We start from the raw sequence: 25,734 nt of genomic DNA on the forward strand, positions 1-25,734 counted from the left end.
AAAATGGGTTTCTAGCTGGGACAGTGGGCTGCTAATATGGTCCTATGGTTTCTAGACCTGCGCTATTATTATCTCCAGGGCACCTCCTCCGGAATCTCCCTTCTGAAACCACCGCTGTACTTAAACTGTGCTCACAACAGCAATTTATTTGTGATAGTTACTGTGCACAGCTCTACAGCACCAGCATATTCTTAGGGCAACTGGTATGCTCTCAGTTTTTAAATTCTTAGCAAAATAAAATAACAAAGAAAAAAGGAGCAGTAAATGTAAAACAGTGCACTTGAGAATGGATTTTATTAGCCCTGCATCCGACTGCTGCCAAATATGCAAACAGTCCTGAGCTGCTGCTGGGGCGCGTTCGTTAGGATCAGGAAGAGAGAAGCAAAGATGGGTGTTTCAGTAGCTGAAGGGAGGCTGAAGGGCAGCTGCAGAAACTGGAACATATGTGATGTTTCATGCAGAGACTGCTGGTTCTGCAGCTGCTTAATTCCCTATGGAACATCCCTTTTCTCATGAATATTCCTTTATTCACTGTATCTCCTCCAGAGAGGTTGGCAATGCCCCATCACAGGATCCTGTCTAGTACTCTTCAGGGTCTAACTTGCTATTGCTTTTTAAGTCAGCTAAAGCTCTGAAATGATTGCTTATCACTGGGGCATGTTTTGATTGCTCTCCTGTCTTCCTCCTTAGGCTATTCAAATGAAAGCAGCAGCTGCATTTTGCCATTCACAGTCATTTATGCCTAAAGGCTCATGTTTCCTGTCAAAAGCTGGAACCAGTGATTGTAAATGATTTTTTTTTTCTTTAGTTTAATCGTACATCACTGATATGTTTTCATAGCATTTTCCATCTAGTAATGACTTTATTGATCCATTCTTCAGTCTTTCATCTTTCCATGCATTTAAGCACATTGTAACAAACTTCAACTGATCACTGTGTACCTTAAATTGTACATAAATATATATTATAGAGCTATTCAATAATCACTCAGTATCAACAGGCTTACTATTCAAGGGCCCAAGACAGAGCCAGGCATCCTTAACTCACTGGAAATAATCACAGCTAAAATGGAACAGAACTAGGTTGCTGCCATCTGCTTGGTCTGTTTCACATTTCAGAATCAAAATCAAAAGAAAGAAATGAAAAAAAAAAGAAAAAGAAGCCTATTACCGCAACAGCAAACCATAAAAAAATCTTCCCTTTTTCTTAGTAAGAGTATTAATTCAAATGCAGTGATTTTAACCTTTATTTTTTTAAAACATATTTTTTGACAATTAAGAAACTTTATGCTCATATCCTAGACATCCTTGTCAAGATAAACTGTAATATCTAAATATACTTACGTTCCTTTTGTATACTGTCCTCTTTTTCTCTGATGGTTTTCCAAAGAATAAAAGATGTTTGCGTTGAAATGAAAGCTGTTTCTACTGCATCCACGCTTTCAGTTTCTATCACATTCTACTGCTACACAGCCCACAGTGCTGGATTTCTAATATTGCTAATATCACTTCCATAGCAACACACTAAGATATCATAAACTTGGCATTACAGCTTTATTCCTAGATTAGGTCTAGGGAGGAGCTGATTTCAAAAGGCATCTCATAGTAAAGCATGCATTCACATAATAACCAAAAGCAATTGCCAGTGGGATACTTAGACTCACAGAATGGTTGGGTTGGAAGAGACCTTACAGATCATCCAGTTCCAACACCTTTGCCATGGGCAGGGACACCCTGCACCAGCCCAGGCTGCTCAAAGCCCCATCCAGCCTGACCTTGGACACTTCCAGGGATGGGGCATCTACAGCTTCTCTGGGAAACCCGTTCCAGTGCCTCACCACCCTCACAGTGAAGAGTTTCTTCCTAATGTTTAATCTAAATCTACCCACTTTCAGCTTAAAGCCATTCCCCCTTGTCCTATTACTACATACTCTTGTAAAAAGTCCCTCTCCAGCTTTCTTGGAGGCCTAGGAAGGCTTCTATAAGGTCTCCCGGATACAGATAATAGCTTTTGGACTACTGTAAATCAGTCTTGAAAAAAGTTGTCCCTCTTTAAATCTGAGCAAGAACAAATAACTTGTTTTGTTAGTGATGTTTAGGATGTATTTCCCCAGCCATCCTTACAGAGAGTAGCATATAATCACAGGCATTCAGTTTCGAAGAAAGATAACATTACTTCATGTTCTTACTTCACCCAACAGTCACATGCTGGATTCAGTCCATTACTCATTGTATTCAATACAGCGTAAAATGAGGGCAAAATTTGGGTCTGTCCTTTGAATTGCAAATATTAAGAATGCACAAAGAACAAAATGAATGAATGAGAAGGAATTCAGCTTCAATCAGTGGCAAAATAGTTTTATCAATAAATCCTTTTACTTCTAAGCACAAAATGTAATAAATTAAGTAGAAGACATACCATTTTGGTCAGCATTCTGGCAGATTTTATGATATATAGTGACTAAGGGCAAATGGGCTCCACTTGTTAGTTCCTGGCTGGAATCCTAAGTAAAATTGTAAAAGGAGGCTAATGCAAGCAACCACACACGTGCTGTACTGCCAGGTGCTTTGCAAATGGCTGAATATCTCAGAAATAAAAGATGTTATTTTAGAGGTAACTAAATCTACGTTAGCTTTACTCTGTATGCCTTTCATTGGCAACAGTCATGATCACAGAGGCAAATATTTCTCTGTTGGTCTCAACACAGGCTTCCTTTGGGTTCATTAGGAAAACACAACATCCAGATCTCTTGATTATGAAGTAGTGTGTGGAAAAGGAAGACCAATTGTCTATTTCCAAGACCTTCAAGAAGGTTCCTCTTCCAGCTCCAGATTAAAAGGGAAGGTTCTGCAAGGACGAATTCAAGGTAAAAAAATAGGTAAAAAACCCCCAAAACAACCAAAAACAAACAACAAAAAAGAATCAACAGCTTCCAGCAAAGAATACTTCAGGATCTGTGCTAGTATCTGCTTTGTTCAATATACTCACAACTTGTCTGGGAAGGTGAAAAACAAAGTTTCACAAAATAATGCTATTGGGGATAGTAAGAATAGGAGCCAACTGTGAACAATTTGTGTGTGTGGGGGGGGGGGGGGAACACAAAAAAAATGAGTAATTGTACTGGAAAAAGGTAGATATAGTTATAGAAAGATAGATATACATTGATGCATAAGAAAAAAATCTCAATTTCATTTAGAAAACAATGGACCATACTTTCTCAGGAGAGGTATCTTGGGGTTTTCATTACATCAGCTCAAAGCTAAGGAGCAGTGAAAAAAGTATATTTAAGGAGCAGAAAGAAACAATAAAGAAAAGAACAAAATAGAAAACGTCATGCTATCATGGAGATACATGATACACCAGTGTTTTGAATATTGTATGTGGTTGGATTACAACTGAGTAAATTAATGGAAGAACTGTGAAAAGAAAAGTCCAGAGAAAAGCAACTGGTATGACTTGAGACTAGATTTTTTCAGTCTGGAAAAAAGACAGTTGATAGGAAAAGAGACAGTGGTCTATACATTATTTAAAAAGGTAAGAGAGGTAAAAGAAAAAAAATAATTAACAGTATATTCCAATAAGCATGGAAGATCAAATAAAGCACAAATTAAGACAGAAAACAAATGTTCATTTGGGTTTTGTTTTTTTTTTGTAACTGCATGGTCATAACTTTCATCGGTGAAACACCTTGCTGTAAGATGTAGATACTAAAATTTTGTGTGGGTTAGAAACCCCATAATTAAACAAAAACTTCTAAAAAGCTGAGAAAATAGCATGGCCTAATGACTACCTGAGGCACAGATTGTTGTGGACTGGAATGTGTACACTTGGGAGTTCAGGATAACCTCCTGCCTTTGCCAGGGCATTGTCTTCTCATCTTTCTGCCAGAGGTGGAATGCTTGGCAAGAGAATCTTTCCTGGGCTGACCTCATGCAGACACTCTTTGGTTGTTACAGTCTGTCTTTTCCCTCCAGCATGCATAACTCCTCTTCTGCCACAGTGAAAGGACTGGAGGTGTTTTGTATATTTCTTCAAAACCAGAAAGCCCCTGACCTGGCCATACAACCTTACCTGCACACACAGAGTAGGTTATTCTCTTACTTTAGCCCACCATGAACTAGATCATCATCTGTTACTCATAATTTCCTTACTTTTCTTTTCAATTCTATATTGTTGTTTTTGGGATTTAAATAATAATACCATCATTGAAACAGCCACACCAAACAATTCAGATGAAAGAGGGAAAAAAGCAAAGAGCACTGTGTGGGAGGACTCGAACAGTTTCACAGGCTACAATGCTCAACGGCTAAACCTGCAGTGAAATCTCATATAATAAGTCGTGGCTTTTATAACACACTACTGTCTGTTTTCAGGAGTGGATGACATTTCCAAGGGGATCTAATACATTTTCCCATACGTCACTGGATGTCTCTATAGGCTTCTACAAAGTTTTTACATGCAGTTACTTCCGATATGTCCTGAATCCTTTACCCGCGCACCCCCTGCCCCACCCCCCGCCCCCTGAAATCTGCCCCTCCACAGTGTTAGAACTACTTGTGCCAAGCTCATGTATTCAGGAGGTATATGGGCCAGTGGCCAGCAGCCTGCACCATTGCGTAAGGTACGGTGCCAAGCAAACACAAAAGTGGATGAATACTACGTTTGTGCTTCCTGTACTGAGGCAGCAGAGGAAGTACCTTTAGGCAGCGTGCTGGCTGGACAGTGGGGTCTTGCATGCAAGATCTAAATTTCAAGTTCTGCCTTACAAATTGGAAACAGAGGAATAACTCAGTAGGCAAGACAGAACCAAAGCCCCAAGTTCACATTTACCTAGTCTATAATTTGTCCTCCTTCCATCAGGGCTGAAGAGAACAGACAACTCCTTCCTTCTTTCAGGAAAAAGAAACAGTAACTGTTCACTGTCAGGGACAGCATATTGGTTAACTATTGATTAAAACGTGACAAATAAGTTTTTTAACAGTTAGAAACCTTCGGTTTAATACCTGAAGTGTTTCAGACAGACTTGTCATTTGAAACTCACTAAAACAAAGCATAAGAGAAAATGTCCTGGAAAAGAGAATTTCCACTTATACTTGGTATTAACTTTAATTGTGTTGGATCACAGTCAGTATTTTGTGTGAGGAGAAAAAAGAAAAAGTGATGGGTTTTTTTGGCCAATATTCCTTCAAAATAAGTATTTCTGCATGCATGCCACAGTAAGAACATGAATTAACAAGCAGGATGAAAAAATCCTTTCCCCCAGTCCCTTATTTCTGTATTTTTGTGATGTTTGGCTTTTTGCTTTTTTGTGTTTATAATTTAATATGCCTGTTACAATTTAAAACATGCTTTTACATACACGCAAATCTTTGAGTAGCATGGTAAAAGTGATCTTACTTTGAATTTCAAATGTTGCATGAGAAACACCTTATACTTCATTATTTTTTACACATTTAGAATTATTGTAAATGTGACAGACCGTTTTGAAATAACATTTCTTGCTGAACAGTAATGTTGCCTGGGAAAAGTACAAGTACATACATATTCATGTTCTTTTTCTTTTCTTTTGAAAATGAAATCCTATTTTTTTTTCTATCTACACATTCACAAACACAAGGATGAACTTGTTTCTCCAAATAAAAGTATGAAAACATTCTGACTAGATGACAAAACACCTCTGGGGCTGAACTCCACTGAGACACTATGCCTGGTCTTGGTGAAGTTCCAAAGAAGTTCTCTTTTTACTTGCTTGGGAAACAGATCAAGATCTAAACCTGAGGTACACTGATTTACCCAACTGCTCCAGAATCATATCATTCTAATTTAAGAACAAGATGATGTGCCTAAATGTGACAAAATTCCAGAATTAGAAAATGAATCTGCAAAGACACTCAGTAAGGTGCTGAGCATCCAAAACTGACACTGAATGCTCAAAAGGCTCGTCACCAGTTACTGGTTTCAACAGGCAATCAGCAAAATTACACTCCTTGGCATTAATGCTGCAGAAGTGAAAAAATACCAGTTATGTAACTTTGGTTTTGTGGTTCATTCACCAGAACAAATGGCCTATAATGGACTGTAGTAATTTTGAGATAATTCTGTGATTGTACTTAAGTTATCTACCTCATTTACCATGAGGTCAATGCTATTCTAAATTACATGGTTTTTTTCTTAAAACCAAGCAAAAAGGGAGGAAAATAACTGCATATACTTCTTCAGTTCTTCCATTTCACACTCAGTAGAGCTCTTTCCTGCTTAAGATATCAAATACCAGCACTAGTTTGGCACCACTCCTTAAGCATATTTTTCATAGTTTTATGGACAAAAGTATTTTACTTCTGCAGGTGAAAACATGCTTTTCCTATGTTGCTGAAAGGGCTTTTGAAATTTTATATATATATATATATCTCAATCATAGCTCTCATCTATATACCTTCAATAGAATGAAAATAGGACTCTCTCCTGAATTTCACACTATTCTGTTAGCTGTTGTCTCTTGCCGTTCACTAGAAGTTAGCTTCTATAGGATAGTAACAGACTCGGTGCCACACAAATTATCATTCCATATTACTATTGAATACGTTATTTTCTCACCAAGAATCATTTAACACAATGCAGAAATTAAATTAGGAACATATTTTTTGAACTTTCTTAAACCAATCTGTATTCTCAGTGGCATTTATGCAGCAAACCCCTTTACTGGTTATTTGTTGATTATGCAATATCTAAGTGATAAAAGACTGTTTCCTGTGAACTTGCATGATTTCACCTAAAATGGTTATGACACTCCTTCTCTTAGCAGTTGAGAAGTCCACTACAGTAACTCATTTATCATGGTATCTGTCACTGGTACTAAGTGTTGTAAAAGCTGCATTTGCAGCTTTCCTTCTTTTTCCTGAAGAGGTGATTTCCCCCCCTCAAATAGCTCAGCGACTATTTCCCCTCAGTAATAAAATGAAAGAGAAGACAGGTGAGTAGCTGAAATAAAGAAATCCTGCAGATGAAGAATACCCTTGCAGAACAGCTTATTTAAAAAACACAAGCAGATTTCAAAGCATTAATTTAAAATAGACCCAAATAGGATGAATGAGCTAAATATTTCAACTCCTGCAATTTGTATTTGTTTTAAATATTTTGACATAGTTTTCAGTTCAGAATGATTTTTCTCCATTTCTATGATAATGGAAATTGTAATGAAATATTTTATCTACCTTAGTGAGAGGGCTCATCTTGTCTGACTGGCTTTTGACAAATAGCAGGAGCACAGACTAAAAAAAAATGAAATAACTAATAGATAAACTTACTTATAGCTGGAACCTTATTTGAATCTTGAAACTAGAGGCTCTTATTGATATAGCTGTCAAAAGATCAGGTCATATAAAAAGTTTCTACAGTTTTCTTTTGCTCAGAACAGTCATTTTTCAGTATCTCATAAGATTTTTTTGGCACGTTAATATAGTCATCCCATACGCTCAAATTCCAAGCCCAAATTCCAATAATGTTTTCTAAGTAAGGTACAGAGTCAAGAGCTAAAAAGAAACCGCTCCTTTGGATTAATCTAAACTTAGAAGTTATTTTCTTCCTCATATTGGGCTATAAAAGACACCTCTTGCCATATAGGATAAAAATCTCTGTTGGATACACCTATCACAGTCAATAAAGTACTTTTGCATATTGCTGACATAGTAATCTTTCGTAAGATAGTCATATGTTTTAGAGGTAGCATATCTCACATTCCTATGTGTGATATGCATGCCTTAAAGTGCCTGTGGTTTAGTTTTTCTCAGTGGTTTGCATTTTTGTAGTAATAATAATACATACATTATTTCTACTAAGCATATTTTACGTGTTGTTCAAGTATTACAAAAACTACAACAATAAGACTGTAACTAAGCCCATTTGGTGGTAAAAATGCATCTGTTGATGGATGCAAGCATGGAATGAAGAAGATAAAAAAAGGAAACAGTCAGTATACTTCATGAGTCCTCAGGTTTTTTTTAACTGAGGTGCACTTTCCAATGTTGAGGTCCACTCTGTAGTGGATTTGCATGTGGAGAAAACTAATAGTGTGCTAAGATGACAGAGGACAGCCACTGGGGATGCATATTGTAGATGAAAGTGTTGCATTCATGCTGTCATTCTCCAAGCTTGACTGATCTGTCCCCACAACAGCTGGAAATGTGGAGGGCTCATTTTCCACACAGATATGACTAAATAAGTAAAATTTAAATGATTTACCTTATTTTATAAAATATTTTCTATTAACAGCTGTATACCTTATCAGAAATGGAATTAAATACAGTAGTATTTTTTTTTTTAGTTAGTCATAAGTACAAAGTAGCTGCTCTCTCTACAGTACTCGGTAGTATGTTAACATGTTATAATCTGAACATGGTTCTGGTGAGGTTTCCAAAATAATTTTGCAGAAGTCTGTGCTATCTCTACTTTCATTACTGACCCAGATAAAACAGATGTGGCCTAGAGAAGAATAATTTTGGAAATTCTATTATTAGTCTGAAAAAATAATATAGAGGCCTTTGTAATGGATATCTTCTTTTCCTAAACACAGGAATTCATATGTAGAAGACTTTAGCTTTGATATTCTATTTTTAGTTCTAAAAATACTCAGATTATTCAATTTTCATTAAAAATACATTGTCATCATAAACTAGGCCCAATGCTGTATAGGGAAGCTGTTGTAAATTATCTTGCAAAGCGCCATTTGGAAGAACAACTACAAAACCTCACTAACAGGATAAAAATAAAGCAAGCTAAATTAAATTGCTGACATTATATTAATAAATAGCATAAACACTGAAGACACAGTAAAAATGGCTTGAATACAAAAATTATATCCACTGGTCTTCTCAAGTAATTTTCTAAGTTTTTAATATAGCTACATAAATGAAACAAATTTAAATTCAGTGCTATATATAATATATGGTACATGACTGGATATATATCTTTGATGTGATAATATTAATATCTTTGTTTTCAGCTTCATTCATCTCTCTGATGAAAAAATCTAGATGCTATAATTTACAATCTGTCAAGAAGATTCATGAATTAAAGTACATTAGTCGAAGTTGCCTGTCTCTTGCCTGTTTAGCATAAAAAATTTACTCTCATAACAAAACCTTGTGGCTATTTTACAACTCATCATAGCTGGTTATCTTCTACACAGAAAAGACACTATATGCATTTTGTACCACATTCATAATTTTATTACATGTCATGAGTTGCAATAGGAGGCATACTTAGCTCTGGAATAATTTGCCAGTGGGATTTTTTTGTTGGTGGTTTTTTGTTTTGTTGTTTTTTAATACATGGAATGTAGTTTCCTTTTTAAGATTTAAAGTCTGTGACCTATAGGGATAGTCCAGAATTTATAGGAAGAAGAGAGTTACTTATTGCCTACATTACAGGATACAGCTGCCTTTCTGAAACAAGTCATCATTCAGGCTTCATGAGTACTTCTGTGCATTAAGAACAGTAATGACTATGAGAAATGTGGAAAGAAAAGGTGGATTCTTTAGCCTCAACACACAAAAACTTAGATTAACTCCCATATAAGTTTTCATGTATAATTTAATTTCTTCACTTAGAAAACTAAAGTAATAAAATACTAAAGAAGAGGCTATATTCACAGAACTTTTCATTTGGGCAGAAACGATTTGCAGTGAATGCTCGCCAGAGCACGCGCTCTTGTAAAACTTTTTCACCAGTTTAGCAAGGTAAATTAGTTCATAATGTTAATATCAGAGAGTCACCAGAGTGTTGGTAGCTTTCAATAAAATAAAATGTAAAAAGGAGGGTCTTCGGACATTGCAAAGCACAAGTTATGAATCTGCATGGCTATGATTCAGTTCAGTAAATACCATATAGTACTATGTTTGGGTGATGGGAATTATGAGGCAATAATGACAATGCAGTGATAATATGAGTCCTCAATACAACATATGCTCACTTACATATCCATATAGAAAATGTAGCTTCTATATAGTATATTAATACAAAAATTTGAAAAGTGTAACAAATCCTGTATGTCTGCTTGTCCACTCAGGTTTAATGTTAGGACAATGGGAGGTCTTTTAGGCTATCATAGCATGAGTCATGCTCCGTTTTATCACTCAGGAACAACTGCAAGAGAAGTTTTGTGAAATACCTGATTACATGTCTGTATATTTCTCCTTCTTTCCCTTTTCAAATATCTTTTTGATATAGATCACAATATCTATTTCCCTACCTATTTTTCTGAAAAATATGCCCTTCCTCTAGAACTAGGGATGACTTGGCTCTGTTTTATTCTTGAATGACAAGTCATCAATGTTACTCACATGGTCCCGATTTAATAAGTGGGGTCACATCAAGTACATTATATCCCCCAGGCAGCAAAAATTTAACAGCTCCATAAATGTGTCAAGATGACAAAAACCTCATAAAGATGATATAAATTTAATATGAATGAACACTATTCTAGATTTTCCCGCAGATATCAGTAAAATTACTTTTTTTTTTCCTTTTTTTATTAACAGCTTCCTGAGTAACCACACAGAAGCACCTTTAAATTATAGTACAGTGCATTCCAATTTATTTTAGAAAGCATTTTAAATAAATTGATATCCATATCCTGTAAAACATGCTGTTGGCAGCCTTCTTTGTTTTGTTTAGTAACTGTGGTACAAATTTAAAATAATCAGAGTAACTTTTGAACAGGATATGGATAAAAAGTAAGACTATTTAGTTATTGAAAACAAACAATAAAGATGTCATATTTTTCACATCTTAAATACTGCTTATTCAATCCCCTGCCCCTGAAAATAAAAACAATCCCTAAAAGCAATAAATAAATGGAGTATTACAGAGGTACATTAATAATATTAAAAGTTAGAATTTAATTCCAAAGTTTTTGGTGTTTACAGGAAATACTTAAGCAACAAAGGCACAAAGCTGGTAACTTTTTACATTTCTGTTGAAGTTTCTATCATGAATTTTATGGATTACTGTGAAAAAGGAAATTGGATAGACTGAAAATACTATGGAAAATGAGGTGTCCAAAAAACAGTCCAAGAAGATCCATGTTAGAATTAAGAAATAGTATGGTATGCAGCACTTTCTTCAGTTTTACATCAATTCAAAGACTAAATAAAAAAACAGGATAAAAAGATACTCACATTTACTTTTTCTCTGCATCTTTCTTCCTTTTCTTGAATTATGCCCTATGTTGTGAAGAATTGGGACAGTAGCAAAGAATTTTATTATTTTTGTTCTCTCAGCATGTTATTCCTAGAATCAAGACTACTTAATAACATTAGCATGCCCAGCATAAGCGGTGTTCTTCATGAAACTGTAACTTAATAAACAAGGAGTTATAACAATTATGTCATGACTAATCAGTCTTAGGTGTCTAATTGCTTTTATTTCATATCTGAAAATATGTAACATATGTACAATGGTGTAATTTTTATCTAAATTTTTTAAGCATGTTAAATTTCCATTGTCCTCAAAACAGCACTCTATACACTTGATGAAAACCTGACTGCATGAATCAATTCACTTAGATGTCAGCACAACCAGAATTTTACCTGACTTCCTTTTTACTATAATTTTAGTTTTTATTTTGATGATATTTAATTACTATTTAAACTTCTTTTGCTTCTCTGATGAACAGGATTGACACAATCCACAGAAACTCTAGTGCTGCTAACTTGATGGATCAATGAAAAAAATCTCGTTACGTGAGTCATGCAAATACATATTTCATACCACAATGTTTAAAATATATTTTTTTAAAAAAACAATTGCCTAAGATGCTATTGAATTCCATTAATATACCTGTTAACACAGTTTGCTAACTATTATTGTTGTTACATTAATCATTTTTTGCTGTCAGGCAAAACTAAAAAGTTTCAATTTATACAATAGAACATTTGCTGTTCATAGTAAGAACACTTACCAAGTTTCTCACAGAAAAATAATAGATACTTCCCAGAGGATTATCTGAGTCTTGACAAAAACATTAACAGGAAAAGAATTCAAGTATAGCATATTGCTTTGAATTAATAGTACCCATTTGAACTGTAAAAGAAATAGAAGGTAAGTTTCTGCTGTGCCTCTTTCACACTAGCTCCTAGAACATTCATATTTCTGAGGGCTGTCTGCCTTTCCCAAACCAGTGTCTTTCACTGTAGGTGAGGTGTTCAGCTGTCAGCTGCTCATTAGCTAGGTTTTATTGTATGGGTTGCAGAAGCAAATCCATATTTATTTGTCATTGCAATGGGCTACAATTGGAGAGCTACTGTATACCTCCTCAATGGCAGTAAATTCTTTATATTTTTGTAGAGAACATGATGACTGCTTGCAGTCCTGCAAATACACCTTCATGCATACACAAAACTTTATGTGTGTTATCTAAATCAGTCCCAGTAACTAAAGTGAAAGAAGTTATTAACTTCAATTCATATGTGAAATTAACTAAATATGGACTATGTTAGGCAAATTATAACATTTATTATAGATGTTTGTTGTTTAGACAAATTGTAGCATTTTTCTAAGATTCATAATTACAGTAAAAGTGCACAAAACCATGGTTTGCTCTCTACAAAACTTAATCTAGACTCCAAAAAATTCATTAAAGTCCTCCATTAGCTATAAAAGACATTCAGCTTAACAGGAAATAGCATTGTCACATAACTCAGTAGTGACACGGTTCCTGACACGTTGACCGGACTGAATAAGTAGCGAGAACTAAATCATGTACCTAGCCACTGACAATACCTCATTTTACTAATTGGAGAAAAATGCCTAATACTAAACTAAATGCTAAATAATTATTTCATGTTAGCCATCTAAACAAAAATGGTAGAAATAAAAATGCAACAGAAAGCATAATTTGTTTTTTTTAAAATAAGATTCTGAATTCTACCCATCTCAGAAAGCAGATAATCTAAACTCATCTCTAATGACATTAAAAATAATTTTTGATACTGTTCCTTTGCAGTCCTTGTCATTTACCTGCTTGTTTTTAAACCTTCAGGATCTCAATTCCTTTCCAGAGTGTGCTCATACTATGAAATATGTAAGTAATTCCTCTTCAATTACAGTAATACATTTAAAAGAATGGGTGAAATAAAGTGCTCCCAGTTTTAGTATCCAAAGAGACAACAAAGGGTAGGGGTATTACAACATAAGTCACAATTTCAAGAGATCTTCCAAGTATGGAAGCACAGTATTAAACTGAATATTTGGATCTCTTAAGCTGACCACTTTAGATGGTGTATAAACTCAATATTTGAATGCTAAACATTGACTTAGCAATATCAAGAATTGTACCTGCAATAGTAATGGGCACTACCAAAAAACCCCACAATTTTAAATGCAAGATTCCATTTTACAGGACGTGAAGTATTTTTCTTGGTATACTCAAGTATGTGTCTAGGATTTTTGGAATCTGCTAATATTCATTTCTCGTTTACTATATCCTGCAGGTGGTTAATCAGCCTCTCAACCAACCTGTACCCCTGTGCCTTTAAGTTGGCAAAACAAATAAATACAAATGGCTTGTGCTCAAATCACATAAAAAACTACTAGGCTAGTCACTCAGGTTCACTCAGCTCTTTTAAGCACCTCCTACCCCAAATCCCTGGAATTCAGTTGTCCTCTAGCTCTTCATTGCTTGAAAGTACCTCCTAAGGTTTTTATTAAAAGTGTTAGCAGGACTGTAACATACATGTTTTCTTCATTCCTGTAAACAATGCATCATCAAGAGACAACGCAAGGAATACTGTAAAAAGAACAAAGCCAGCATGCATACCAAACCCCATGCTGATATGAGTGTTCATCTGATAAACAAACCCGTTTACATCAAGCATGAGTGCTTATCAGCTCTTCAGAGACTACTCCAATCTAAAGAAACCTATTCCAGTCTGGTTTCACTGATCCACCGCAAAGGACTGTGAAGCTCAATATAATAATGCAGTCCTGCCCGCTAGGCTTTCCGAAGATACATAATAGTTATTCTCAGAAGACAACTCAAAGATAATGAAGTGAGGCTATAATTGGTACTTTCAGCAGTCTTTCCTTACTCCCAACTCTGAACTTAAATGCCAGAATTCACAGAATTTGGCCCATATAGTTAGTACTCTTATTGCCATATTTTTGTTAAAAATGCATAAAATTTTAAACCATCAGTAAGTAAATCAAGAATGAAAATGAGTAAAAATTTTTATTTAGACCAGATATTTTCCTAAATAATTGTTAGTCCACCGATGGGAATATTTAATGACTGTATCACTGTATCACAGCAAGCAAAATGAAAGGAGGCAAAAAAATGTAAACAATAAGAACAAAAATAAAACGACGTAAAAGATATAAGCTGGGAGACAATCACTAAAGCACCATGTGAAAGACAATTGAACTATTTTATAATATTTGATTTGTAATTATCCATAACAGTGTATCAAGCTATTTCATCAGGAAATTGTAATTCATTGATGGAAAGACATGTAAAAAATATACAGCACCTGCTTTGCAAGTAAAAAACATACATACAAGAACATTAAAACAAGTCTGGTTTTCATATTTTGTAAGAGATTGAAAAAGGAGAATGACAGCTGAAGAGCTTTTGCATGAGCTTAGAATATAAAAATTGAAAAACACTTGCATACATTGATTAACAAAGATAAAAGTGTGATGTAACATTGCTGAGATTTAAATAGTAACTACAGTAAACACATACGCAATTTCTAACAAATGAATTAATGAAATCTATTAACTTAGTTTGCAGAACCAAACTCCTCAAGCTGGATGACTCCCAACTTCATTCACATATCTAAATTTATTTTTCAGGATCCAAATCCAAAACTCCATTTCTGAGTTGGATCTCTCTATATCTTGTTTTTAATCAGGTTCTCTTTTTCCAAAGTATTGTTTGAATTTTGCAAGTTAATTTCTGGTAATGAGTTAAATTCTAATAACATTCAATTAAAGGGTTCAAGACTTACATGCTCTGTTAAGTCTACAAGATGGTCCTCAGCACCTGGCTTGGAATGAGTTACAGCCCATTGTAGACTAGCAGGAGCTAGGAGAAATAGAAGAAAAAGAACAGTACCGTGCAGGGTGAGAGGAAGCTAGAGGTATCACAGTGGTGATGGAAGTAGAAAGGACGCAAAACTGTAGGAAACCATAACTCATTAGCTGTTGTGCTCAGGGAGTGGCTTTTCAGCCTTTGAAGTTCCTAAGCTGGTATACTGATCTTGTCAATAAACTAGGCAGTAGGAGGATTTGTTAAAAAAGAAAAGCAAAATAAAGCCAGACACTATGAAAATGTATAGAGAATTGAAGTATCCACTTCATTTAAAAGGTGTTCACCAGTGATGTTAAATTCTGAAACAATTCGCACTTTGCCTGTATTCACAACGCATAAATTCATTTTACCTAAGCCTTGAAAAAAGGCAAACCCACTAATTCTAAACGTCTTCCTTGCCATGACTAAAAATACCCTAGCTCTCACTAGGGCAGAAAACTATTTGTTTTCTAACATGGATGCAGAAGTTTGATAGTCAATAAAAATTTGGCAAAATTTTGCAAGCTCCCTGTCCCATAGCGTTCATCAAATTGACTACACTTTCCTGAGCTTAGTTATTCCCAGTTTCTAGTAACATAAGAGAGATGAAGATCAGTATTTGCAAAATGTACTGTGCGTCTAGTTCACTTTTTTAATGAAAAGAAAACATACTAACAGTAATAACAGTAATTAGACCACAGTGATAGTGGATGATAATACTAACACCTTTCAAAAATGGACATATGGCAAAAAGGAAGAAAGGAAAAAAAAAAAAGCTCCAATTTTCAAAATTGGGGAAATTTAAGAACTATCAATGATTCTGTTTGTATTTTAAGTCATAAAATCATTATTTCCCAGTACAAAGTACAATAGAGAGCTTTTTGCCTGTCTTGTCTATTTTCCTCTTTCCTTGAATATAGTACAAGAGTAAGGTCTGCACCTTCTGTTATTGAGACAATCTCAGCTATACATTCTTTCATCTACAAGTACATCAGTTAATCCACTGTAATCAATACGATTGATTATACCAATGTTAAACCGATGTGAACCAAGTAAAACGAATGCCATGCCTTGTACTAAGGGAAAAGTGCAGACACAGTAAGTTTCAAAAATACTTTAGACTGTATTTGCAAAAATAAAACATGCAGAATTTACAATTATATTACACTCTTCCCCCAAACGAGGTATTTCAACATTAAGAAACTTGCATATCTTTTTATTATTGTTGCATTGCTTGAACTAGTGGGACACGTGTTATACTACATGGCTGTTGCAAAACTTTCTCTTTTAGTGAGAATTTTTCCCCTTTTAGCAGGTAACTAAATAATTACACAACCCAAAGAGACTAACTAATATTTACTCTGTAGTTTTTGATTTTCTACAGAGTCTAACTGTCACACTGCAGAGGCCCAAAATACCATGAGACTCCAAATAGGAACTCTTTTAGACCAGTATTTAATTGACTGGAACTCAGAAACTAATTACAGATTTGCATGAGACTTCACAGAAAAATCAAGCTGTAATGAAAGACCGTTTACTGGAAAAATAAGGGAAAGCACATTTTCACATGAAGGAAAATTAACTGCTACTTAGAGTATAAGAGAAAATGGGAACTTCTGCATCTGTACAGGGGTCAGTTCTGCCCAGCAATAATAATTAACATAATTGAGCCAAACTATACAAGCAAATATAAATTCAATAAATGCAATTAATTAATTATAAATAATTTATGGATCAAGACATGTAGCACTCTGCATACACAAACTCTGTGATCCACAGGACTGCTCTGTTCTCCATCTTAGTTTCCAGGATTAAGCCAAGTGTTAACTTCAGCTTAATTATTTCAGTCTAAAAAACCACCAGCTTTGAATTCTAGCTGACACACTTGAAGTCTGTCTTGGAATTCATACACGTCTGTATGATGCATATTCATCTATTTGAAATCAGCAAGGATTTCATGGCGATACTGAAATTTTCAGTCAATATATAGAAAGGTAGGATGCTTCTTGGAATTTGTATCCTCTTTGATCTGACAGAATCTCAATTTTTCTCAGCCTTCTGTTATACAAATATTTGTCTGTCAGCAGTTCTCATCTGCAAGTGCTTTACAAAGCATAAAGGCTATGAAGAGTGCAAAGAGTGTTCAAAACTCCCTTAACCACCATTTTGAAACGTTTGTTTCAGCTACTTTTCAGCTGGTAGCATGCCTAGAAACAATTGATGGGTGCATATGTTAAATGCGGGGAGTGTAAAACTGATCGGTTCCATGTCTGGGTTATTTTAAAAGCTTACCAAGGAAGCAGTCATTTATTAAAAGATGTAGAACCTCTTTTAAGAAACATCTTTTAAGAAAAAAGTTGCAAAGAACTTTAGGCCAAGAGGAATTTAAAGCAAAGAAATAAGGATACTGTTTGCAGAGAAGGAAAGAAGCCTTTGAAAATGAATGGGGTTTGTACTGCCAAATTAATGACAAAAGGGAAGGACCCAGATGTATGGATATTATCCACTGGAACATAAGGATATAGGATAAGATCAAGATGGAAATTAAAAGTGTGGCTGATGGCGACTATTGACTACTCATTCAAAGCCTTAATAAAACATGGGTTTTTTTTTCATTTGTCAGCAACCCATGTTTGCATGTTTTTATTTTTATTAGTGCAATTGTGATGATGGTAATCCTGTAAAAACCAAAAAAAAAAAAAAACAAGCAGCAAAACCTTAATGCAATTAAAAGATTATTAGTATTACATGTAATTTGAAAATGTATAGCTAGGGAAATGAATTTAAATGATAGTAGAGCACAGATAGGACTTTCAGATGTGATAAACTCAAATACTCTTTCAACTAACCTTCCAAATGAAAAAGGAATGTTATCACTTAGTATTTGAAATGAATTTACAGAGAATATTTTTAATGCTGAAAAATATTTCAGACTTTTCGCTACAATTTTTTACCATTTCTGTTTTTCCCCCCAGTATTTTATTACATATAGATTACATTACAGTTCCATTGAAATATAAGGAAAAATACAGCAAGGAAGCAAGCTGAAAATGTTATAAAACACTGATTCTGTTCAAAATCAGGAACCAATACTAACTTCTTTATTAGTTCTATTACAAATAAAAACACTACAGAACAGGTCACGTGTAAACTGAGTGGTTTCTTCAGTCTTTCTTGTAAAATATCAATTTATTTCGGCATTATAATCTGGAAAATATAAATGCATAGATACTATGCAATTACCACAAAAATCAAATTAATAATTAATGTTTCCAAGAAATGTAAATTATGTTCTAAAAAATTTTCAATGCTGTCATCAGATATTCTGCTTGAGAATAAACTGGAATTTAACAGGTGTGCATTGAGAACCATCAGAGGTGACTTTATGTGAGTTCTGCTTTCATGAAGAGCCATTACCTCCTTCATTGAGTTTTATGTCTGCAGTGTTTAGTATCTAAGCGACAACAAGAATTTGGCAGACAGTACTATTGTTTGAATATTCTTAAATATATTCAATTAATCTCACTCACATTTTCACCCAAATTATGAGTGGTTACACAAGAACCCATTTCAAGCACCTATATAATTCTATGGGGTCATGTCACAATGCATCAAAGATGAAGAGACCCTTACCCGGAATGTACAGTAATATTTGCAATACACACAAAGCAAAAATTCCCAGCAACAACTTGAATTACAGGTACTATGTACACTTTCCATTTTTGAGGAAAAACTTAAGCCCAGACTACGATTGGCACCTGTGCCATTAAATATTAGATGGTAAAACTTTTAAGCAGTCAGTCTCCTTTTCCTCTTCCCTGATTAGAAAACATCCACAATGTCTGCAAAGGAAATTCCCTTGTGCAAGCACCCCTTTCAGGTTAGAGTACTTAAGGGAGATGGGGTCTCCTCTTCTACTGTAATTGATCGTCAGTTTCCCATCGAATAATTTGCTCAGGTTCTTTGAGCCATCCCATGATTTAAAGCCATACTTAGATTTCTACGGTATGAAAATAAGCTATTCAAACCTCCTTAGTGTGCATGTTTTGTTGTAGAGTTCACAGTTTTGTTTCAAAAAAAATAAAGAATCTTAATTCTTCAACCTTCCTTTCAGTAAAAACCTACAAGATTCAGGAAAATAATCCATCACAAAGACTGACCAAAACTTTGGCAGTTCTAGCTAGCTGTCTACTATGTGGTGTTTCCTTACTATTCATCACAGGTCTCCTCTTTATCAAAATTACAGATCTCGCAGCATTTCTGAAACAATACATTCTGAAAGTGCTTTTATGAATATTAAGTAATCTTAAGTATAAATAATCCAAGGCAGGCAGGTATTACTCTTAATTTACAAATGAGAGAGATGACATACAGAGAAGTGGCCTTTCACAAGTTTGTATGGAAAAAAATCTGAACAGAAGCCAGGTTTACATCTCAGGCATTTCCTTCACAGTCTGCCAGCCATACTTCAACTTTTCATTTCTTGCTTATGTTCTCTAAATTCAGTAGCTGCTTGTGTTAACCTATTTGCAAAATTCCTTTCAATTTCTGAGTGAGCAGGCACAGACATTACTACTTCATACTCAGTAGAAGTTGGTCAGCCTGTATTTCCACCTCATCCCTCCAAAGAGGTAAATATTTTTCCTAGTAATTTCTACAGATCCTCTGAGCATGCACGTTAAGGAAAATATCAGATTGTACTTTCTGCTAACTGCTGAGGACGTTTTGCTGTGCTGGGGCTTGCCCATGCAGCCTGTTGGTGCACATTGCTTTCTGAACAATTAGGTTCAAGAATTCATCCAATATGCCTAATGTGTTGTCTTGCTGACACAAGATCAGTTTTGATTTTTTAGTTCTACAGTGAAAGTTTCATAGGCATGTCAGTAGCTTTTAAGCTAATTTTGAGACAAGAATAAATTTCTCCTTCTAACATAATGGTCTGTTGAACACTTACTGTTTTAGTAGTCAGTACACTCTTCAGAATTACGTTCCCTGTAGCGACGCTCACCCACCTTGCCTTCTGTTTCTTCCATGTTTTCACATATACCCCTGTTTCTGAAAAAGTGAGATTTAAAAATATGCTAATAGCACAAGTAGGGAAAATATTATTTCTACACATTTCATCAAGTTCTGAGATACATTTCAGTTACATTAGTCCTAAAGTTAGATTCATGACCATTCTGTTACCCAATTTGTGAACCTTCTTTCTTCTGTCAGGAGAAGAGCCAAATGATAATTTAAAAAAAATAAAATAAAATAAAATCCTGCTAGATATCTAGGACTAACCCACATTTTTCAGGTATCATCAAGAAATTAATTATAAAAAAGACATCAGGACCATCCTCAAATCTGTAAGATGACTGCTTGGTGAAGTGAGGCAAAGACAACAAACACGTTGCAAAAAAATGAAAAAAAAATTATACTTGTTCTTTCTGAGCAGCAACACTATCTTCACCTCCTTTCTGGCATACTGAATCACTTCCCCATTTCTCCTACCACCTTCTCACTGCAAGTAAACTGAGAAAAATGATCCTGAAAGACAGCACCTATGTTACTAGATCCAGCGCTCCAGAACTGAACTAATATTATTAGTTCTAAAAATGTTTAGTCAAGGCCTACCTCAGAAGCTATGAAATACATTCCAACATACTGGAACAACCTTCTTATACAAAGGATAAAAAAAATGGAACGCTGCCCCCCCCCCCCCCCCCCCCCCCGCCCGAAAACTCAAACCGTAAGAACTCACATATTTCCAATATTCAGCAAAATCTTCATGTATTTGTGCTGTAAGTGTGGACATTATTGCATCCTCTGCTGTGACAGTGTACTGTTCATCAACAATTGCCACTTGAGCCATTTAAGATGCATCACACCGGACCATCTTCTCCAGGTTCTGGAACTCATGTGGAGATCCATGTGTGTACATCAGAAATGCTTAATTTATGCCTTTTATAAATCAACCTGGTTTTTTCTTGCCTTTAAAAAAGTCAGGCAGTGCTGATTTTGGTTTTGTGTTGTATTAGGAAACATTAAATTAGGTCCTTTCTAAAGGACAACTTTTTGTGAACAAGGTAGCTTATGCAATAACCACTGTTACTCTAGCTAAACCAGGATAAAGTGGTAATAAGGTTGTGCAGAGAGAATATTTTGCTAATTTGTTGGCAAGGGAATCACTCCTATTCTCTGCTCTGAGATCAAGGAACACTGTTTAAATTAAAATACTACATGTTTTGATAATGATAATAGCAGCAGAGTCAGGCAAATAAACTAGACTTATTTATTTAGGCCCCTCCATCTAAAAGTTTCTCAAGCATGTTCCAAAATGGGAAGCATATATAGGTCATTGCGACCTTTAAGATAGCTCAGATTTGGAAGCACATTTTGTTAAATCAGTCCATAATATTAAAAAAAATTTAAAAAGCAATAAATTTTATTCTTACATGTGACAAGAGCATCTGTCTTCAGCAGGTATTATATTTTAAAACCTCCAGCATCTAATAGTGCTCAGATCAATTCTCTAATTTATTTCCTCAAACATCCTGATAAAGCGCATTCGTAGTATAACAGTTTATTAATATTTGTCTATAACCAAATTCTGATTTCCATCAGCAATACAGGCAAGGTAAAAGCAGGTTACTAAAAGGCCTAAATTTATCTTTGGTCCTACCTGCACAAGGAATTTTGTCTCTCTGCCCAGACCAGAGAATTCTGTGACATGTATCCATTGTAATTCGAGGTGAACTCTATCACTGCGCTGTTATTCCTCACTGGTGTAAAAATTAGATGCTCCATTCCCATCTTCATGTCATAACTATTGCTTATAAACATTATATCTATTTGGAAAATTTCATTGATTCCCAGTGGAAAAATATGGACATTAGCATTCTTGTCAATGAGATTATTGGATTTTCAGTATACTAAATACTGAAAGAAACCTTAAGCAGTCTGGTTTTGTGTCAGGTGTGTATTCTGGTCATGGAGGTCTTTCATGCCTTGCATTTGATTACTGCAATATGTCTAGAATATACAGCAAAAAGAAAATTAAGTCTGCAGTTGCTCAAACGTCCAGTTACACATTGCATACATCTAAATATCACTTCTGGCCATTCAGGATTTACTTCATATTTTAAGACACCGAAGTGATCTAAGATTCTGTTCTTACCATAGGCAACAGTGTAACTACAATCTTTGTAGACACATCCAAGCTAGTCTAAAATTAGCTGGCTCCGGTACTGCTACCATTGTTGCCATAGCAGCCTAGAGCTCAGTATCAGTATCAGTGCCCTGACGTGGTTTTGCAGCCACGGGGAGGCTTGTGCATATATAAGCCAAGTATTTTGAACCTAGGGTTGTCCGTGTCACATATTTAAATGCAATGTTATTGTTCCTAAATAGTTTAGGATCATTCCTAGCTGAATTCCTGCCTGGATTCAGTTCTTCTCACAGTGACGTGGCACAGTCACTAATTTTATAAAGTAGTCTGAGTACCAGAAAATCATTATTGTACCCTGAGTTTTCCTACAAATTATTTTAGTTCCCGCTTTGCCATTTTCCTTCTTTGCTAGGCTGATTGTTACTGTAAAAGACTACTCGAGCATAGTTTGCAGTCTAAACCTACTCCTCTAGACACAAAAAGCTTTATGGATTTAAGCACAAGTAAAAGTAGTAGAACTGAGCTGCATTAATTCTAATTATAGATAAGTAGCTGAGTCTCACAGTAGTAGACCAAGGGAGCAGAACTATTTAATTTTTATTATTTATTTTGTTTTCCAGTTTCCAAGAGTCCATACTCTTGGGATTACTTGGTTTGCTTTGCCTAGACACTCCAAGAACCTTTTCAGTAACCAATACTGCATTACAGGAACTCTCCAAGCATACGTCTGTGGTAGAAACATGTTTATTTTTTTATTTTATTCCACATGAGGAAACTCCAGTAGAACTTTGCTAAATAGAGAGATATGAAATTAAATATGTAAAAACATTGTCTAATTTTTAATATTCTTAGTATTATGAAATCAGGAATACATAAGTAAGATTTAAAATATTCACTGATTGTATCAGGAAATACTTAATGTTGCCATTCAAACCTCAAAAGACTAGTTTGGGAGAAAACACTGCAGCTGAATTTCAGTAAGCAGAGTAAGATGAATTTCTGATATAGTAATTAAAGGGCATTGCCCTGAAGTAATAACTGCTGTCTCTTCTCCCCTTAACCCTGAAATTACTGCTACTGCATAGTCAAGTTGGCAGCAATAAAGCTTTATAAACTTTTGACTTATATGGCAGGAATAATAAATGTTAAGGAGTAAGGAAACTACATCTACCACATCTCTGAATGCATTTCTGAATCTCAAACAGGTCTACTAGACATTTGGAAACCTGAAATTATCTGAAAGATTCACAGATGCATGAAGAATAATTTTGCACATTGTAGAACTCCCCAAGGAAGCTTAAAACTTGCTCCTACGTTTTTCTTTGCAGATCTATTTCCTCTGAATTTTAATCTGAATTACAGTCATCTCCCCCTGAAAAGAAACAGAACTTTGATTTCCCCTCGAGCAATAGAGAACTTCACACAAAGGCACTACCCTTCACACGGCAAGTAAAAAACCTAGTAGAATTGCACAGACAAAAAAATGATGTGGAGAAGGAAAAAAAAAATAAATTGTCCTTGTATTTCAAGTTTCCTCCTCTATTACAGACAAAAGAATGAAGTGTGGTCAAATCCAAGATGCCCTACAAGACAAAAGCTTTTCCCTGTGCCCTCTGGTGTCTAACTGTGCTGGAGGTTAAAGAAGTGATGCAGACACATCACAAAGAAAAAATAAAGATGGAGAAACTGATGGAGTTTGGGACTTTAAAAATATTAAAAACCTGTTTGATATAACTATTAGCTCAAAAATAAATTATGGTTTCTTTTCCCTTTCATAAAATTTGCTTTTAAAGTTTTAAGTTATATTAAATGATTTTCTTTGATATGATATGAAACAAGTTACTTGCTTTATCATTCTTTCATTTCCCATTTTCCTGAGAGTAGGCTATCTTCTCTCATATGTAGCAATAATCACTCATTTTGATCAGGTATTCTATCAGATATTTGCTTGTTCCTATGGTTTTATCATGGCTTTAATCATCTGGCTTCCTTTGCTTTGGATTAAAAGAGTTCCCCAACAAGTTTTGATTGTGTTTTCATTCACATGTCTTTGGGTTAGATGAACATTTATTGTAATTAATTCAAATTTGAGTCAGGTAACAGCATTATGCTTCATGATTTTTATTTATGGTCATTATTAATAATATAGCTAATGTGATAATAGTAATAAGTAATTTCAATAACAATAACAGTGATTATTGAACTAGGCAGAAAATCTCATGCAAAACACAACTGATATTAAGTGTGTGGGTGGATATGTCCTCTAGACTCCCTACTGAACACTTCTATTTCTTAAAAAAAGGTTTTCTACAATGAATACCTTACAAAAATCATCAATGTTGAATCAATTAGAAATAGAAATGAAAGATGAGCACAAACATTTTTGCCAGATTAAGTTTTGGTTTGAGGTCTTCTAGTTTTAACTGTGTGTTCCTCCCTTCCCATTAAAAGGAAATATCAGCCTTTTAAGCAGCAGAAAATGCATTCCTTTCACTGTATATAGCACCATCCTTCTCCTTTTTGTCAAACTACAGTGCAAAAACTCTCCCTCACCTGACAAATGTTTTCCTTTAGTGGAAAAAGAAGAACTAGAACATATATATGAATTTCTTTTCTATATGGTATCAACATTTTTTATGTGGATACTTTCTTATAATTTATTTTGAATACAGGTAAGACATGAGAGTTTGATAAGAGATATTTTTTTTTAACACAACATAGAGAAGCCATTTTTTGTAGCCATTTTGCTACAACATATACAGTGGTTGTGGTACAGCAATATACTCCAGCAATCTATAGCAGTAATAGTCTGGGGTGGTTTGCACTTTATATAATTTTGTTTTGGTGAGGATGAAATGGAAGAATAAGAAAGGCTGAACAAAGATGTTCAACTTCCTGACAGCTTTTCAAGGATTCTGATGTTCTCCATCTCTTTCTTGAAATCATGCTTACTATTTACAGGATGACTGTATACTTTATATGTACTGTGAGAAGCAATAAAATGCAGTTTATTATTTTGCATTATATATTTTTTAAACAGAAATATCAGTAAAGCTGGAAAGGAAACACAGTTCTATTACACTCACTAGCGTAAGATACCTGGCCTGTCTGACAAACGTCAGCTTCTGGGCAATTACAGGGAGGGATAGCATTTAGTGCCCTTTGTGACCTTACCTTGTTCCATCTTCTGAATATCCACCTGTGCCTCAATATGTAGCAACACCGGGACTATTGACGTTCTGAGCTGTTCCTCAAGGAGCAGCAAAGAGTGGCTGCTCCAACAGAGGGGACAAAGACCACCATAGCACAGACAGTGCCCTCATCAACAAGGGTCACAGTCCCATAGTATCTGAATAGAGCTAGATAAGGTAAGGTCCGCTATCTATTCAGGAGTTCAGTCACAAACTGCAGGAGATGGCCAAAAATGGGACTGAGCACAAAGCAACCTACAATGTAGGTCTATGGTTCATTCAGGAAAATCGGTCAGCAAACTGGGTCAGCTTTAAGATAGCTCAGA

The sequence above is a fragment of the Falco punctatus genome, assembly GCF_963210335.1.
Source record: "Falco punctatus genome assembly, chromosome: 1".
Lineage (NCBI taxonomy): Eukaryota > Metazoa > Chordata > Aves > Falconiformes > Falconidae > Falco > Falco punctatus.